Below are 19,880 nucleotides of genomic sequence, written 5' to 3'. Positions count from 1 at the left end.
AATAATCACTGAGCTTTTACCCTAGGAGAATATTTCGGTATTTGTTACATCCATTGTAAACCTAACATTCTTTTAGAAATCTTTTTCTATGGCGTTTGCGGATAGGGAACAGCTGGAGACTTCGACGCCCGTACAGACACGAAATCGTAACAGCGGTTTCGCATTGGTGATCAGCGGACAGAATATTTTCATTTTTAGGGGAACGGGTGTATTTTACTTATTATCTAGATAGAAATGCAGTAATCTCATTTACTTTCCGATTTTGGACTGAATCACTTAAACATGAAATGTACTGTCGGTTTGATTCAGGCTTGTGTATATAAGACGTTAGTTTTCTTTTAGCTCCTCAATACTTTTACTCATATAAAGTTCTCTTTATTATAATGTAACGTAATGATTTATCTGCTGCGATATTTCTGGTGATTTTATGGAATTTGCACAGTAAAGTGAGTTGGTGAGATATTAATTCACTTAACGTTCGATCTTTGTGAGGATTTCTCTTGCATTTCGTGTGGTGTCGGCCTTAGTAACGAACTCGAGGAGTTAACAAAATATTTTGTTCGGAAAATCGCCTGTTCTTTTCCTACAGTACAAGTACTAATTGTCGTTATTAATATAGGTCTGGGCCCACAATGAATTAGTAAACAAATATCATCATTACTCCAATATAATATAATTATTTTATGAAAGAGGAAAATTTTCGACGCAGAACTGTGAGCTTCACATTCCTGAAAACAAATACACTATACTAGTATCGTACATAAACTGCGTCTATATGAAGACACTAGCGTGCGACTTAAAGGATGCAGACGCCACAAATAATTTGTTTTGTGGACTGGACGTGCTAATGTTTAGCAACAAAAAACTTTGGGTTGGAATCCTGTCGGGAAGTCCACAACTTTATCCAAAGAATTTACATATTTCAGAAAAAGAAGCCGTGCTTAACTGGATTCTCTTTAGACCACCCACTCCATAGGTAGCTCAGGTAACCTCACAACTCTCGGAACATTACATGATAAACGTAATTATTTGTCCTGTAATGACAAACACCGCATGCATGAATTACAATCTGTTTTGTAATTTTACAGAAGACATTGAGTTCCTCTCCTAAAAAGATGTCTATCGACAAACTATCAGAGTAGCAAAGGACTTAATGAGACGCACTTATGTTTGCTTTAGATTTTCATACCCTTTTCTTGATCTCATCGACATAGCCCTCTTTCTAGATGTAACACAAAGGATAAAAACGACAAGAGACAGTTCCATCCGAAGCTAGACAGTAATAATTTTTTATAAGCGTTGTAGGGAATGAAGTTATTCCGATCTTACTAACAGCAGTCTTGACTGCTATTTTCAAGGGCTGTTTAACAGGAAACAAGTACAATCTGACGAGAGTCAGATTTATTTAGCAATTCATAAGAAAATATAAAAAGAAATATCTGTTGACTCATGTTTTGCCACCACAGGTATTTGTCGTAAGGTTCTGTCTCTCTGAAATAACCAGGAGCTCTGGATTAGTAGCACCATGGGTACAGTTTTATATAAAGTATAATCTTTAAATTTACCAATATAGGTGCCCTGTATTCCTTGTCCATGTCATTCGAAGTGAAAACTCTTAATACCTCAGAGGCAGGAGACCCAAACATAGTTCCTTCCTCTAATATGTTGCGGTGAATTACCAGCCATGCTTCAAAGCTGGCGTGAATTTAATGAAATTGTCAATGATTTCCTGAAGAACATTTCGCCACACCACCAAACACAAATTCCAGCAATCGAACAGTAGTGAGTTGCGGTGGCCCAGTCTTCCAAGCGGATTCCAGATATATTCAATAGTATTCCAGTATGCTAATCGGACCTTTCGAGAGATATCTCACTTTTTAGTCTGTCGTTCACCAGCTGAACTCTGTGCTGACAGCACTGTCGTCCACAATAAGGAAAGGATCGTAAATAGCGGAACGACAAGGGAACTCATCACTGTACCGACCAAAGAATCTCTTCACCTGACATTGGTGTCCTTTCATCAGCCAGATCTGATTCCTGCCCTCAATATCCCTCTGTATCGAATGTATTGGTATATTTAACACACTCGTGTGACGTTATTGCACTCTCCATATGTAAATGCGATAATTGGTAACCTTTACACTAAAATACTTTTAGCAAGAAAGCAAAACACAGTTACATTCGGCGTACCTAATCTGCAGTGATCCTCATCGTGCACTACGGTTTTAAGTTAATGAAAAGAGTACACAGGTCTTCGAGGTTTGAGGCCACTTTCGGGAGGACGACTGCGGACAGTTACGGTTGACATTTTGCGTATTGTTGCAGTTTGGAAGAGTCCCTGCAATTGAGCTGCATTCTAAGTACTACCCCAGTCGTCTTTGAGCAGGTCACGTACTTTCCGAATACTTCCCCTTGTTTCAAATCGAGTCCACAGCCATGAAATTACGCTTTTGGATATTACACCAGCATTTGAAATCTCGCTGTAGCTGACCAATTTCCAACCTATCAAAGACCGTACCACAAGTTGTAACATCGATATCCCGCAGGCAGAGACCAGAATGAGAATAGTAACTTTCGTTTGTTCAGTACAAGGAGCGTGAACTGCGACACATGTTGAGTGACTAGTGAAGACAGGTTCTGCATCGAATTTCTTCTCCCGCAGAGCGCAAGTGACCCTCAGTTCGAAACTTCAGCATCGAAGTATCAGACCCATCGACGCGTGGCAGTCCAAACGTTTTTTACGAGCGGGCATTGTGGTTCTTTTTTTTTTTTATTTTCGCACATGCCGCAGCTGAATTGTTCGAAAAAAAACGCAATTCTTGGAATGATGATATGTGAAGTACACTGAGGTGGCACACGTCATGGGGTGCACATATACAGAGGGCGGTAGTGTCGCGTACACTAGGTAATGCGTTGGCGGAGCTGTCATTTGTACTCAGATGATACATGTGAAATGGTTTCTGACGTAATTATGACCGCATGACGGGAATTAACAGACTGTGAACGCAGATTGGTAGTTGGAGTTAGACGCATGGTACATTCCATTTCGGAAATCGATAAGGAATTCAATGTTCCGAGACGCACAGTGTCGAGAGTGTGCCGAGAGTACCAAATTTCAGGTATTACCTCTCAATGCGAACAACGCACTGCCGACAGACTTCACTTAACGACCTATGGCAGCGGCATTTGCGTAGAATTGCCAGTGCTAACAAACAAGCAACAGTGCGTGAAATAACCGCAGTAATCAATGTGGGACGTACTACGACAGTATCTGTAAGGTAAGTGCGTGAAATTTGGCGTTAGTGGATTATGGCAGCGGACGACCGACGCGAGTGTCTTTGCTAAGAGCACGACATCGCCTGCAGCACTTATTCTAGACTCGTGATCAAATCGGTTGGACGCTAGACGACTGGAGAAACCGCCGCCTGGTCGAATGAGGTCCCGATTTCAGTTGGTGGGAGGTGATGGTTGGGCTCGAATTTGACGCAGACCCCATGAAGCCATGGACCCAAGTTGTCAACAAAAATCTGTGCAAACTGGTGATGGTTTCATACTGGTTTGGGTTGTGTTTACCTGCAATAGACTGGGTCCTCTGGTCTAATTGAACCGATCATTGACTGGAGATGGTTATGTTTGGCTACTTGCAGACCATTCGCCGCTATTTGTGATGGAATTTTTATGAATGACAATGCGCCTTGTCACCATACCACAGTTGTTCGCGACAATTTAAGTGAATGGTTTGGACAGCCAGATCGTCCGCCATGAAACCCATCGAACATTTATGGGACATAATCGAAAGGTTAGTTGGTGCACAAAATCCTGCACTGGCAACAAAAAATGGTTCTGAGCACTATGAGACTTAACATCTGCTGTCATTAATCCCCTAGACTTAGAAGTACTTAAACCTAACTAACCTAAGGACATCACACAAATCCATACTCGAGGCAGGATTCGAACCTGCGACCGTAGCAGCAGCGCGGTTCCGGACTGAAGCGCTTAGAACCGCTTGGTCACAATGGCCGGCGCACTGGCAACACTTTCGCAATTATGGACGGCTGTAGAAGCAGCATGCCTCAATATTTCTGCAAGGGGACTTGTTGAGTCCATGCCAAGTGAGCTGCTGCACTACACCGGGCAAAAGAAGGTCCGACACGATATTAGGAGGTCTGCCATGACTTTTGTCCCGGGTTCGATTCCCGGCGGGGTGAGGGATTTTCACCTGCCTCGAGATGACTAGGTGTCTGTGTTGTCCTCATCATTTCATCATCATTGATGAAAAGTGGCGAGATCGGGCTGAACAAAGGTTGAGAATTTGTACGGGCGCTCATAACCGCGCAGCTGAGTTCCCCCACAAACCAAACATCATCATCGTCATGACTTTTATCACCCCAGTGTATTCCTGTTGGCATACGAAGATAATTCGATTTTAGTTTGATGTCATGTTGACATCAAGGCAATTAGAGAAATATTACGAGCTGTGTTGGACAAGAATATTGTTGTAAATCGCTCATAATCTTGTTGGAAGAAGCATCGCCTGAATCATCTTAACTGTTCTAAGAAAACTATGGCTAGAGGTCTGCGCGGATAAGAAAAGTGCAATCCGCATCCGCAAGTTCCTTATCCGCAGTTTTGAATGAGTAATTAATAGCAATAGGCAGTACTACTCAGAATTATGGTATGTAAAGACATAGTTATCGTTAGGGTGCCATTTCTGCGACAACTTAACTACTTTTTATATATACTAAGATGGTATTTGTTCTTTCGGACATGTCCGAAAAAAAAAGATACCATCGGTGACCATGCAGCTCGTTAGAATGAAATTACAATGAAATGAACACCCATAGTTGCTTACAGGCGTTGACATACGTCAACGGGGACAGATAAAAATGTGTGCCCCGACCTGGACTCGAACCCGGGATCTCCTGCTTACATGGCAGACGCTCTATCCATCTGATGGTAGACAGTGGGCAGGTTTGCCACCCAGAGAGCACTTCACAGGCCACACAAAAGACACGGTCGCGGAAACGGATTAGGCGCAGGTCTCTTGGGTACAGCTACGTCGGTCGTAGCCAGGGGCTGAGGACAACAGACATCCGCTCTACCCGTACCCTGCAAGATTCCAAGAATGTCAACAGACTTTAAGTTTTCAACTAACATTGCAACATACGTACTGGGCTGATGCCTTGCTCATTATCCACAGATGAACCGCGGATATCCGCGCCGGTCGCGATTTTATCCGCCAAGTAACAAATACCGCGGATATATCCTCGGATATCCACATCCGCGCAGACCTCTAACTATGGCAAATCCAAACCAGGACGGCCGACGGGTGTTTGAGTCTTGCGACTCACGAATACAGTATAGTGTCTCTATCAACGCGTCACTTCGATCCCACGCGGCCGGCCGGTGTGGCCGAGCGGTTCTAGTCGCTTCAGTGTGGAACCGCGCGACCGCTACGCTCGCAGGTTCGAATCCTGCCTCGGGCATGGATGTGTGTGATGTCCTTAGGTTAGTTAGGTTTAAGTAGTTATAAGTTCTAGGGGACTGATGACCTCGGATGTTAAGTCCCATAGTGCTCAGAGCCATTTGAACCATTTGATCCCACGCGCTCCTATGAAAGTTGTTGAAACGCAGCTTGTGTTAAATTTTGTGCTGGGTCTGCGAGGCATACCGCAATTCTTCAAATATCTTATTTCGTAACATCATCTGGATGGGTAGCTCTGCAGAATAGGACAAAATTAATTGAAAGTTATCATATTGGATCGACAGCGTAATATAGAAATTCACATTTTGTGCTTATTATTTCACATTAACTTCAGGTTAAATAGGTTGCAGTTCAGTTTGCATTTAGTTGTCCTAAGGGCGAAATTAAGAGGCTATATTGTATAAAACGTTACAAATCTGAGAAATATTAAAAGGAACTAAAATACTACCAGGAGATCCTGGAGTGAAAGTATACATTGTGCCGTTAGATATACATTACATCGTAACTCTAAATGTACTGTACCTTTCTTCTCGCTTAATTCTTTTAATTTTAGCGAAACCCTGTACAGAAGCTCGTGGCGAGATTGAAAAATTTATATATTTTTCTCCATCATGTATTCAGGCAGTCGTTAACCACTGATGTTCGAATCCAAGCCAAACTGCTTTAAAAGTTCAGAAATGCTTGACCAATGGAAGTGCGTCATGGCGGTGCAGAAAAACCTTTACTGATAGACGCGTCAAGATAGACGTCAAAGATCCCGAGAAAGATTATTTACGAAGTTTTAAGAATTAGCATTAAGTGAAAAATCTAAGACTATATTATAACCCCTTACGTATCGTTCACATGGGGGCTACAAAGACAAGGTTAAACTAATTGCAGAACGCAAAGAGGTAATTAAGCAGTCATCCTTCCCGCGCTCCTAAACTAATTGACCAGAAGAAACCCTAATAAGTAATACAGTGGGAAGTACCCTCTGCCATGCATTACATGGTGGTTTGCTGAGTATAGATGTAGATGTACGCAAATAATTACTTTTTACATATTTAGATGACATAGCACTGAAAGTTCGAATGCAAACTGTTCTATGGAATACATACTGATGTATTTAGAAGACAGTCATAGTAATGTCACGTTGAAAATTCAGACCCATGTTCTTAGGCGAGGCTTGAACGCAGGTCCTTCGCTTCTCAAGGCAACGAGATGGTCCCTAGGAAAAGTTAGAATACCTTTTGAACAAGATTTCCCCAGTGTCTCATGGAGTGAGCGCATGTGAAATTATCGATGATGATCAATCTGTCGAATGGGGACATGAATTTGGCCGCTTCATTGGTGTTATTCGAGAGGAATAGATTATGCGTCGAAGCGAGTTTCACCCTTTCCCTTCTCTCTGTAATTGTCATTAACAACACAAACATGAGCTATATGTTTATGGCCGCAAACAGTCACATAACACTGTTAATTCAAATGTTGATATTGCTTTGAGGGCGTAACACTACGTGTCTCGGACGTCTTCATCTGGTAGCTTATTTGCTGAAGCCAAACACATCTGCCGGCCGGGGTGGCCGAGCGGTTCTAGGCGCTACAGTCTTGAACCGCTACGCTCGCATCTTCGAATCCTGCCTCGGGCATGGATGTGTGTGATGTCATTAGGTTAGTTAGGTTTAAGTAGTTCTAAGTTCTAGGGGACTGATGGCCTCAGCAGTTAAGTCCCATAGTGCTCAGAGCCAACACATCTGTATGCCGTAAAATAATATAAAACATATCCTAACTTAACTTTGTCTAGCAGTATGTTTGCTATTGCTGAGGTCTGTTGTTTGTTTAACATCAGCAGCTGGGTAGATTCAACTACTGCACAGGTCATGAGGAAGTAGAGACTGGTGTTGCATGAATGAATTCGTGGCGTGATGTCGTAGCACTACACACGATTTTTTAAATCACTTCCGCGGTTTTCGTAGGCTTAGATGCTTTACAGGACATTGTTTATGTTTGGCACAAAGATGTATAGTTTTCGCTGCTTCCTCGTGGTTAGTGCACTTGTTGAATGCACCCAACCGCTATTAAACACAGGAAAAACATCAGCAACAGCAAACAGCCTGTTACAATAGGTTAAGTTGTAAAAGAATTACTAAAAAAAAGACACAAGGTGATGGACGAAAGCTCGAAAAAGGTACTGCTGTGCCCATATAAGCAATAAGAATATTTGAATGAATAATGTTATATGAGTGACTGTACCAATAAACATATAACTACATTTTGGGTACAGTAAAGGTAAAACAAGAGTCAGAGTGACTCACAGTGACATTGAACGTACTCATCACAAACACCTACGCTGGACAGATGCACTTAGCATACAAAACTCTAACTGCCTTTCTAATTAGGCGGATGAACATCCTCTCCTGGGCCTCCCAGCTTTGCGACCTTATCTTTACTGCGGCTCCACTGTGGCGAATACGCCATCTTCATAGAGTGTAGCTACAATACAGTGTTCTTTCGGTTATGCTTGACGTACTTTTCTTGAGCTTTGTAACAATCTACCATTGTGATCGAGAGGGAAGAAGCTTGTCATCCAGAAGGTGAGTGTAGCCCTATCGATGGAAGTTTACGTTAGTGACAAGGCATCCCGTTTCATTATTTGCCGAAGATAGTACATAAAACATGACAACCACATGACCTGCTAGATCGCTGCCTTGTAGATGGCCGCTGTTGTAAACTTCATGAAGATTCCAATAACCTGTACGCCGGGCATAATTACTTTAGAGACAGTGACTCGTTTATAGCTCAGAGGACTTTCCTCCGTGACCGAGGAAGGAATGAAGATTAGGGTTTAGTCTCGAGATCATTACAGATGGAGCACAAGCTCAGAGTGGATGAAGAATGTGCAAGGAGATCGGCAGTGCCCTTCTCAAAGGGACTATTCCGACATTTGCCTTAAGTGGTTTAGGGATTGTTGCAATATTTTTGCGATGGTATAGCGAAACCACGAAAACGGGAATCTGATCCGTCCACGCCTGAGGTCTCAGAATGTTAAAAGTGAGAAGAATCTTTTTAGTATGGGACGGCCAGTTGAGGTCGCAGCGGTGAAAGAAACTTCCCTAATCGGATCTTGGCATAAACAAGAAGGAACCTAGCTAACCTATGCTTCGTATTTTAGTGCATACAAGTTTCCTGGATCATATTTCAATACTTCCAACGTTATACTATGGACTGACGACGGAGCAGTGTGAGGTCTTCGGTTAGGTCTCTCTCTCTCTCTCTGTGTGTGATTGCTCTGTGTGCCGGCTTTTTTTTTTTTTTTTTTTTTACACGACTAACTTTCATTTACGTATTCATCCTTGAAAACACAGTCATAGTGCTATAATTCGTAAACAGTCTTTACAGTCATGCATGGTATAGAGTTACACATCTATACCTTATGTACACAAGGCGGACGAAGTTATTGGAAAACCAACTAAAATATAACCTTGCTATACGTGCAATGTGTAAATTGTTAGTTTATCATAGCACGCAATCACTGAGTACGTGTATTCGCGTTCAGGTAAAACGAGGTCCTTTTTTTATTATTACTCCGGAAAGCTGCTTCAAATTAAGGCAACAGATAGGTTTCAGTTCTAAGTAATGTTGGCCTAGGTCCACAAATAAACGCAGTGACCACTAAACGTCGCTTGTCTGTTTTAAGACAACTTCAGCTGAAATACGAGGAGAATGTAATGTTACGTACACAGTATCTGAAATGGCTAGACCCCTAACAGCCGTTAAAGTGCACGACTGACTTGCATACCAGTCACAGATTGCGAACTGCTATTGTATTCCCCCCACCTATCGTGGTCATACAGTGATCACTTTAACAACTATATACTTAAAAAGTCGAGAAAATGGTCGCTTTCGTACATGCAGACTGTTTTCCTTTCGGGAGCGGATGGGAAGTTTGAGAATAGAAATTAGAATTGAATGCGAATTCGTACGTGAGTCTATTACCGCGAATATACAAGTCAGATTTAATATTTTTTGTATGTAACATTTAGCCTAAACAGCTGGAGAGACATGTATAAAAAATCGGTTCAAACGGCTCTGAGCACTATGGGACTTAATTTCTCAGGTCGTCAGTCCCCTAGGACTTAGAACTACTTAAACCTAACAAACCTAGGGACATCACACACATCCATGCCCGAGGCAGGATTCGAACCATGGACCGCAGCGGTCGCGCGGTTCCAGACTGTAGCGCCTACAACCGCTCCGCCACTCCGGCCGGCGAGACATGCATAGACTTGAACTATAAATTATGGAGAATTTTATTCCCTTTATCCCTATGAGTACTCTTTGCACATAGACTTGAATTTAGTGATAAATTACCGAATATGTTATAAGAAGTCAAAATGGATTTTGCACCCGAGGCTTATATACACCGATGAGCCAAATCATTATGGCCACGTGTTTAATAGCGTGTTCTTCCACTTTCCAAACACAGTACAACAGCCATTCTGCTTGGCATGGATTCTACAAGTCCTTGACGGGATTGTAGAATTATGTCGCACCATGTGTCTACGCAAAGGTCAAGCTATTCCCTAAAATTACAGGCACGGAGCTAGCGCGAGATATGTCTTAAAAAAAAGTTCAACATTAATGTGAGTGCACTATAATGTAGCACGATTCTGATCTTGCAACACGGATAATTATCCTGCTGGAAGATGTCATCGCAGTAGTGGGAGGCTTGAAGCATGAAGTGATGCAAGAGGTTCACGTAATTCACTGCTGTCATGATTCCTTCGATTACCGCACAGATCCCATGAGAAGCCATACTCAGTGTACCCCATAGCATAATTCTGGCCTCATCGCCCTGCAACTGCAGCGCGGTGCATGTTTCGTGCAACCATAAGCCTGGATGACTGCATGTAAGGACCCAAAAATCGACCTGGTGTAACAAGAAATACGATTCATTCGACAGGTAACACGTTTCTATCGAGCCACGGTGAAAACTCAGTGATGCTGTGCCCACTGCAATCATAACCGACGATGTCGTTGGGCCAACACAGGAACACGTAGGGGTCGTGTGTTTTTGAGCTCCATATTCAACAATGGCCTTTGACGGTGTGCTCCGAAAGCTTTTGCCTGCAGCAGCATTGTACTCAGTCGTCAGATCTGCCACAGATTGTTGCCTATCCTGAATTACACAGTGGGGGATCCTCCGACTTCTACATTTTGTGGTGAGACGTGGTCGTCCAGCACCATTCGTTCTACTCGTTATTCCACCATCCTTCAATCACTTTCCATTGGTGCTCACGAAAGTAGCACGCCAATAGGCGAGCAGCTTCGCCGTTTCAGAGACTCACGTTTCTATGTGGCCTAGCGGTTCTAGGCGCTTCAGTCGGGAACCGCGCTGCTGCTACGGTCGCAGGTTCGAATCCTGCCTCGGGCATGGATGTGTGTGATGTCCTTAGGTTAGTTAGGTTTAAGTAGTTCTAAGTCTAGGGGACTGAGGATCTCGGATGTTAAGTCCCATAGTACTTGGAGCCATTTTTGAGACTCGCGTTTCCAGCCGCAACGCCACAACAATGTGCCATGTGTCAAAACCGCTTATATAAGTGTATTTCGGCATTTACCGGCCGTATCTTCGCTATAATGACTGCCCAATCGTCTCTCGTCCTATTACATTCTTTCCTTACTGCGTCACGTGCCTGCAACACCACCAGAAGGCATTCATCCTCGCCGTGGGCAGTGATCATAATGTTTCGGCTCATTGGTAAATACCACTCGCCGCCTGCAGTTTTAAGAAACCCATCATTGTTTTTTTCTTTTATTCCCTCCTTTTTGGGCTGCTATGTTTTGAAGAATAAAAAACGCGTACTTAGTTGCACTTGGTGGAACATACAGTAGTTGCACCAGTTTTCTCAGTTTGATGTAGGGGGGTAAAAATCGTTCGTTAGTGCAGCCACCATGTCGAAGAACGTGATCCTGTTAGTCACGAGTTGGGGTCGCACGCTGCCGCGCGCCAACTTAATCCGTCAAGTCCGACTGGACATGTGGGGCGCCAGTGTGCCAGCTTCCCCTCTTGGCACTAATTGATGTGGCGAATTATAAGTTAAGGAAGAAGTCTCCTGCCTGTCGTGCGCTGCGGTCAGTGCACAACCTGCTGCGGAGAGATTTGCTCTCAGCGTTAGCGGATACCACATTAACAGAGCCAGCTACGCTACTGAGTCATTAGGTAAGTGTGGTTGCTGTTTGAAATTATTGCGGCTATGAACAGAGACACAAGTCTTATTCGTCACTTTAAGTTTGATTTTGCTAGCTTGAAGAAAACTGTGTATTGTGCTTCGTCACGGATAACACACGTTAGTTGAAATATTTTTATTTTCCGTCTCTTACAACCGCACACACAGTTAGCAACGTTGAATCTTATAATTTTCAAGATCTTATCACTTAACTGAGTGATGATCGGATCAGAAGTTTTCAAGAAATCGAAGTTTGTTTCTCTTATGATTCAGTAATATCTGGGTCGTTTGAGTTCACAAATGGCGGAGCTTATTCACCGCACGCCAAGACACCTGCGCGCAACGCATCACATTCGTTGGGGCTAGCGCATTTGGTTGATTGACGTAGGTAGCAGTGACATATATGGTCCGAAAGGATAAGTGAAGCAAAGGTCAGGTGCCACTTGCAGCGACTAACTGATGAGGGCTAAGCCCTATAGGCAGGAGCACCATGTTCGGGATGTAGGGAATTTGTACGACTGGCAATGAAGTCTCTGCAGAACTCCTTCGAAAGCTGCTTTCTTTAGATGGGACGATATAGTCTCCTCTGTAGATTCGTCTAACAAATTGTTTGTCAAATTTCACATTCTAGTTGTAAGGGTGCGGTGAAACAGAATAGCACGTCGAAAACACTACTAAACTTGCACATCTTCAGCGACGATTGCTTTAAAAGAGTTTTTCTCTAATGTGAATGGATTAGCAGACTGTCGTCATGATCGGTTCTGTTTCTGTTGCTGTTAGTTGTCTGAGGAAGCCAAATGTTTGCAGTTCTCTATCACTCGATAAGAGAATTCCCGAGTTCACTTAGAGAGCACTTCCAGTGCGGTAATTATAAGAGACAGACCCTGGTGTGACTATTGTCCCTTGGCCTTTGCAAATTAATGCGGACTTCATTGCCCCGTCAGAAACGTGTCTGCTTGTTCCTGTATTGAATTTTGATGTTACTTTAGGCAATCAGTGTAACTGTCTTGTTATTCGTTGCTGATCCTGTTGAGCGTTACGCTGTTCGTGGTATATCGTGATACGTCTGCTAAGTGTTCTCGGTTAATTTTCTAGTAACCAAAGCAGTTGAATCCAGTATGATTCATCTTTCAGACGCAGACACGCCTTTACGCTCTCAGCCTTATCGAAAACGGCGTAGAGTAAGTGCACCTGCTTGGCAAGGTGATTCTTCAGCGAAAGCTACGTCCAGTGCTTCCCAGGTCCTGTTTTCTTGGAATAATCTGGTCGGTACTGGCCTTGACCTGGACATCCTGACTACATCAAAACCTGAAAAAAAAGCCGAAGGTTCGTATGTTGAAAAATTTGTGTTCGTAATCTTTTCTTTATACAGAGAGTTACCCTCTGGGGAAGGAATAGAGGACTTAAAAAGAAGCAAAAAAGTACTGATACACATATAGTCAATTTATTTTTGTTTCCTTAGTCACAAACACTTTTTTGTTGTCACAAATTTGCTTCGTTTCGTTCTTTTTGTTTTAATGTATCCATCTTGTTTCTGCAGGGTTTCTTTTTCTAATGTTGTCTCCTGATGTCTTAATGAAGTGCTTAAAATGTCCATCATCAGCTCTAATACGAACTTCTAAACGCCGCATCTTGGGTTGTCTTACGCGCTCCCATATTCCAGATATCTGCTGTATGGAACACGGTGCACGATGAGGCACCACTTCATTTTGCTCTGCTCGGCTTTTCCCAAATAGGTGATCTCAATCGATTGGATTTTTATTTTTGGAGGTATTTAAAGGACATAGTGAATTCAAGACCTATTGCGAATGTTTGCACACTTCGCCAGCGTGTTCAAGAAGGATATCAGCTGACACAGCAGACAGTTGGAATAGGGGAGAGAGTAAGACAATCCGTGATGCAGCGTTTAGAAGCTTGTGTTAGAGCTAATGGTAGACATTTTGAGCATTACACTTAACTATCAGAAGACATCGTTTGAAAAAGAACAATACCTGTAGAACCTAATTGTAAATTTGAAAACAAAAAGACAAACGAAGCAAACGCGTAACAACAAAAATGTATCTGTAACAAAGACAATAAAAAAAATGACCACACGTATGTATGAACTTATTTGCTCCTTTTTAAATCCAGTATCCATTCCCCAGAGGTTTCCACGTATTAGGTAATACCTTGTATACCGTACTCGAGTTGCGCAGAAAGATCTCAAAATTTAAGGAAGCTGCCACTATCGACCAGCTTTCTGTTTTAGCCAGTATTATGTAGCGAACCCTCTAGTTTTACACGCATAAAGTGCAGTATGAGATTTTCCGTGTGTATAAGGGCACTTTCGACGGCACATATAACGTTTGTGTGATTTCTATACAGTATTCCATTCTCTTACTGGAGAATGATCGTAATCAGCACGACTATTCTTGCTGTACCGTGATGGGGTTTCAGTGCTTTCCGCAAAGTCAACGGGATGCCGAGATGATTCCTTTTCAGACAACAAACAATATGTTTACCGGTATAAGGGCTGTTTCTCTTTCTATGATGAATCACTAAACTCAGTTCGGTAAAAATAGAAAGTTACAAGTTGTTAAGTACCATTCTTAGAGATATATGCAGTTAGATATAAAGCGCTCTTCGCCTTAAGAAATGCAAGCAGTGACACAAGGCCAAGACGAAACGTCTAATTGATTCTAAGAGTTCTGCTAAGTGCTCTTGTAGTCCGCCCACAGACAAAGCTCTCAGGCCTTATGCACATATTATACTTATACAATCCGTCATAAAATAACCAAAGTACCGTAACCAAGGGCTGCTTGATCAATGCCAGAACTTGGTACATATGATGACCACAATGGCGAACGTCGTTTAGCGGATAATGCTATCAGCATTACCGGATCAATTTCATATCTCAGATAATATATCTATAAGCTCAAGCGTAAGTCTCCATATCCGTGTGAAATGCTACGCGAGTAACTTATGGACTGAGGCGTAGGTTCAATTCGCCGTACTGTTTATCGGTGTCTGTTCTGTCTCCCACGTCCGGTGCAGTTCGAAGAACTTCGAATATTTGTACGCGTGATGGTGAGTGACATGAAACTTTCAACATTGTTCAATCATTTCCGCTAGTTTCACATCATTCTTCGACATAGTCTTATTAATTCATGTATTAGAAGAAAAGTCTTTAGTATATGTGCAAGTCCTCAGTCCACATCTGGCGTACGTTTTCAGAAGAAAAGCAACATTTCGATGGTCACGGATCTTAAATGAACAACACGGCATCATATTTCAGACTGAAATCCTTCAAATGCAATCGAATTGGCTTTGACTTAATTGTGCGTAGATAATTTTTAGAGTACCTGCGTATGATGCAGTACTGACTGTATTACGCCTTATTCCGCCCGTTCAACTTTTGCGTACGTGGTGAAATCGAGTTGGTTGTCTACTGAAGTTCCCAATCGAAACTTATGGTCTAAGTTTTATGTTCCGATACTCACTCTCCAGCTTTCGTCAGCTGCTCTTTTAGGGGAGAATTTAGCAGCACACTAATTGTATCTACGTTTGAAACCCAATAGGTGAATCTATGCAGGGATGCTAATCGTCAAAACAGGTGTAACAAATTTGCAGAAGCTGTGTTCTACTTATGTACTTGTTCTGATAATTAATGTGCGGGATGGGTGGGACGAGACGATACCAAAGATAAGATTATGTGGAGTTAAGACGCTCCGACTCATGGAGGAAATCTATATCCCGAGAGTCGTAAACAGCATGATAGCGTAGCTACGGGCTGCATAACCCACAAAGCTCAGGTTTGTGCATGCCGATTTATAAGCACCCAAACCATCTAGAAAGCGTATATTTCTCCAGCTTACTGTTTTTTTACCCTTCTGACAGTAAATTGCAATTAAAAGCTTTTTAAAAAGATGAAGGAGGTCAAACATTCAAGTTTCTTTTGGGCGGTTTCCCGACGGCGTCAACAATATCGATTTCAGTAAAATTCCGTTTTGTGTTCCGCTGAATCAGTCTGTATAGTTAAGAAGAACTAAAAAAAAGCCTTCGCTTCCAGAAAAATCGATGTGGTTCTTTTCATGCCGAAGAAGCTGCAACTTCACTGTCCCGAAGAGTCCCGCAACACATCTGTATAAACGTCGGCTTTTGTTTTATGGTTCAAAATGGTTCAAATGGCTCTGAGCACTATGGGACTTAACTTCTGAGGTCACGAGTCCCCTAGAACTTAGAACTACTTAAACCTAACTAACCTAAGGACACCACACACATCCATGCCCGAGGCAGGATTCGAACCTGGACCGTAGCGGTCGCACGCTTCCAGACTGTAGCGCCTAGAACCGCTCGGCCTCACCGTGCGGCCTTTGTTTCATGGTTCTTTTTTATGTTTACCCAAGGACGCGATCTAATGTCCAAAAATTTTTTGTTCACGTAGAAGCTGATCACAGAAGCCTACATATTTATAATAATAATAATAATAATAATAATAATAATAATAATGATGATGATGTTTTACGTCCAGTTGGGTTTCACGTCTTTCAAAGTGTACCATTTTTGGACGAATTTAAACATCTTGGTGGAATGAATGACTAGCAGTTATATACGGAGCCGTCTAAACTACTACAACTTCTTCACTAGGTTACGATCGTGAACGAGCATTTGGGCGGTTCGAAGGCGGTTAGAGTGCCACTACTGTGGTCACAGTAGTGTGTGTGTGCCCAAAAGACCACTGAGTGTGCAAATGCTACGCGAAAGACGGACCAGCACACCGCAAGAGGATCGATACCTAGCTCTGGTGGCGAAAAGGAGCAGACATATAACTTCTAGACAGATCGCTGCAGGCCTTGCAACACCACTGGTAAACGTGTCTCTGCTAGAACTATTTCGCGGCGAGTCGAGAAGGCGTTCGTTGGTGTAGGAAACATGTTGATTATAGTCAGCAACAGTGATGTGCTCCGACGAATTCTGCTTCACTGTGGCAAGTGATTCCGGCCACCAGTTAGGGTGGAGAGATACAGGAGCACGTTACACATCACAAAATGTTCATGAGCTTCACCGGTATGATCTAGGCGTTATGTGTGGGTAGGCATTATGTACAAGTGCCGAACACCGCTGCATCTCTCTGCACGAGATACCGTTAAAGTACACCGATGTTGTAGGGAGATTATTCTGGATCGTGTTCGTTTGCTTAGGGGTGCAGTAGGTCCAGGCTTTGTGTTTATGGACAACGATGTCCGCCCACAATACACCACTGAAGTGTCGGACACCCTGGACAGTGAAGATATTGAACGTATGGGATGGCCTGAGTACTCATCGGACTTAACCCTACAGAGCATGCTCAAATAATTCAAATGGCTCTGAGCACTATGGGACTTAACATCTGAGGTCATCAGTCCCCTAGAACTTAGAACTACTTAAACCTAACTAACCTAAGGGCATCACACACATCCATGCCCGAGGCAGGATTCGAACCTGCGACCGTAGCGGTCACGTGATTCCACACTGAAGCGCCTAGAACCGCTCGGCCACTGCGGCCAGCATAGAGCACGCCTCGGATACTATTGGCAGACGTGTCTCGCAACAAACACCCCCTCTCCAGACCGTCCAAGAATTGAAAATCACCTTGAGAGAGGAGTGGTACAATATCCCCCAAGGACTCCTGAACTGTTTGTTAGCCAGCATGAATAACAGGAACAAAATGCCCATTAGTGCTCAGGGAGGGCATATTCCTTACTGCTATGGACCTACATGTTGCATATCTGACCAGTGTCAAACATGATAGTTATTTATGTCTGTTATCCTGCTTTCCAATGTTGTGAAATCTACCATTTTTTCTTATAAATACACCTCTACACCTCTATTACTTATGTACTGTGTTTCATGTCGTCCATCATTGCCTGTGATCATTTCTGTCCAACAGTGTCTCTGATCCGTATCAGTTGTCAAGCAGTGTGCATATTATGTATAGTATGTCGCCGATAGAAGCCAAGGAGAAGGACTAGAATATTCAGTCTACAAATGAAATGTCATTAGCCAAGATTTCTGTCCAAAGAACGTAAGTCATGTAGTTTTGTTTTATAAACAGGGTTTATAGAGCCAGGTAACAGTCACAATTACAAAACATGTAACTCAAAAGCTCTGTATATTTACGCTAAATGTTTTTGTATTTGTACGTCTGTCTTGTAACAAGGTCACACCTCGAAACATGTTTTAGTATTAATATAATATGAGCTATATAACAAAGAATTGTCATCGCCGGCCGCTGTGGCCGAGCGATTCTAGGCGCTTCAGTCCTGAACCGCGGTGCTGCTGCGGTCGCAGGTTCGAATCCTGCCTCGGGCATGGATGTGTGTGATGTCCTTAAGTTAGTTAGGGCAGTCGTGGACTGTGCGGCTGGACGCGGCGGAGGTTCGAGTCCTCCCTCGGGCATGGGTGTGTGTGTTTGTCTTTAGGATAATTTAGGTTAAGTAGTGTGTAAGCTTAGGGACTGATGACCTTAGCAGTTAAGTCCCATAAGATTTCACACACATTAAAGAAAAAGTTAGTTAGGTTTAAGTAGTTCTAAGTCTAGGGGGCTGATGACCTCAGATGTTAAGTCCCATTGTGCTTAGAGCCATTTGAACCATTGGAATTGTGATTGCTGGCTGTCCCTATAAAACCTATTTATAGATTGCAGAAAACAGTCACAGTCGAATAAAAGCCAACATGGCCATAAAATGATATTTTGAGATAATTAATGGGGTCTTTAATCGTCTGCGGGGCGAGTGAGGCCTAGTTTTGCTAGATGCAGTTTGCAGTACAGTGCCCTTAACGCATGGAAGATACAAATACTAAAATCAAATAAGTCGGCTGAGATGTAAATACATAAACGAACGATGGATCGCAATTTCTCTCTTTTTTTTCCTGTGGCACATTATACATCGTATTGCTGTGTATGGGTTCCTGTACACGGCCCACGTCTGTTTGTTCAGGGTTTTTGTTGATTGATGATGTTGCGCAACCACTGCACAACGGGGGTTTCCTAGCAGTTTCCTAGTTACATCTGAGCTAGTATGAGGGCGGCTGCAAACCTTTGACTGCTTCTTCTGCTACCATGTTCAGCGTAACAGAGTATTTTGGGGCACAGTCTTTTGTCTCTCTTCCTAGTCGTTCGACTAATGTTCTTCCGTTAACTTTTGAGGAGAGGTTCATTAGCGTTTATGTAGAGCTACCTAGTTTACCCCACATTTTGCGAGGGCGAAACTTCGAGCCGTAGTGTAGAACTCTGTTGGTATATCCAGCTGTTTACGGTCTACACTGTAAACTGAGTTTTCGATATTCTTGTCGGCGGCCGTCATTGATATTCGTAGCCCAAGTTGAGACAACGCCAGAAGTGTTCGGCGTCAGGCCATTCTCACACATTTTTTCCTGGACGACTGCCACCCGGTGGTGTTAGTAACACTGTACGTGAACGAAATCCCAACTTCACTTCTATGGATGGGCCCGAAGAACACACGTTGCACTATTGAAAAAATTTCAGATAGCGTGATTTAAATGCTACAAAAGTAAATATTAAGGTATTCACATGAGTGTAAAATGGCTTCAGACAGTAGAAGTGGGAGAGGCGTACCAATTTAAAGATCTTATGGAACACAACACTGAATGTTTGACGAATTCTTTTTTATCGTCAGTCATCTTAAGGTGGAACATTTTCGTTGAATTTTTAACTGGATACAGTGTTTCCTGTTTTGATAGAGACTATTTATGTTTTGAAGAATAGGGTTGTTCATCCAAGTAGTGCCAGTGAACCAATCACTTGGAAGTTTTTAAGTGGTGTGTCTTAGGAGCAAGCAAGTTTAATTTGACCCATGAATGCTTCTATTTAATTTCTGTTCTCTGGAAATACTGGTTACGAGATTATTGTGCTGACATCTAAAATGCTTCTTAATATTCGTACAAAACTGGCAGGCTCATGGTAGAAAGCCATTTATACACTGTAAGAGGCAGTGAACCAACAGTGATTCAACACATGGCAATAACCCTGACTCGCGGTATCTTCTGCTTTTGCCCGTCCGAGTTAGGGATTCGTCCCTTACGTTCTCTACGGCGACATGACCATAAGAGTGGACAAAAAGGGAAGAGATGAGTGGAAGGGTGGAGAGAGATGCAAAGAAGGACAGAAACAGAATGTACCACACCGATCTAACTTTAAATACAGTCAG

General features: G+C 42.8%; 1 protein-coding gene across 2 annotated transcripts in view; it reads left to right on the top strand.

Annotated features, from left to right (window-relative positions):
* The window catches only part of LOC126297734 (epidermal growth factor receptor kinase substrate 8-like protein 2), a 191,758-nt gene that overhangs the window by 1,070 nt on the left and 170,808 nt on the right, over positions 1 to 19,880 (top strand). The window lies entirely within an intron of this gene.

This window comes from Schistocerca gregaria, chromosome X (assembly GCF_023897955.1).
Source record: "Schistocerca gregaria isolate iqSchGreg1 chromosome X, iqSchGreg1.2, whole genome shotgun sequence".
Taxonomy (NCBI): Eukaryota; Metazoa; Arthropoda; class Insecta; order Orthoptera; family Acrididae; genus Schistocerca; species Schistocerca gregaria.
Note: the sequence above shows the minus strand (reverse complement) of the source record. Positions and strands in the feature narration are given on the sequence as shown.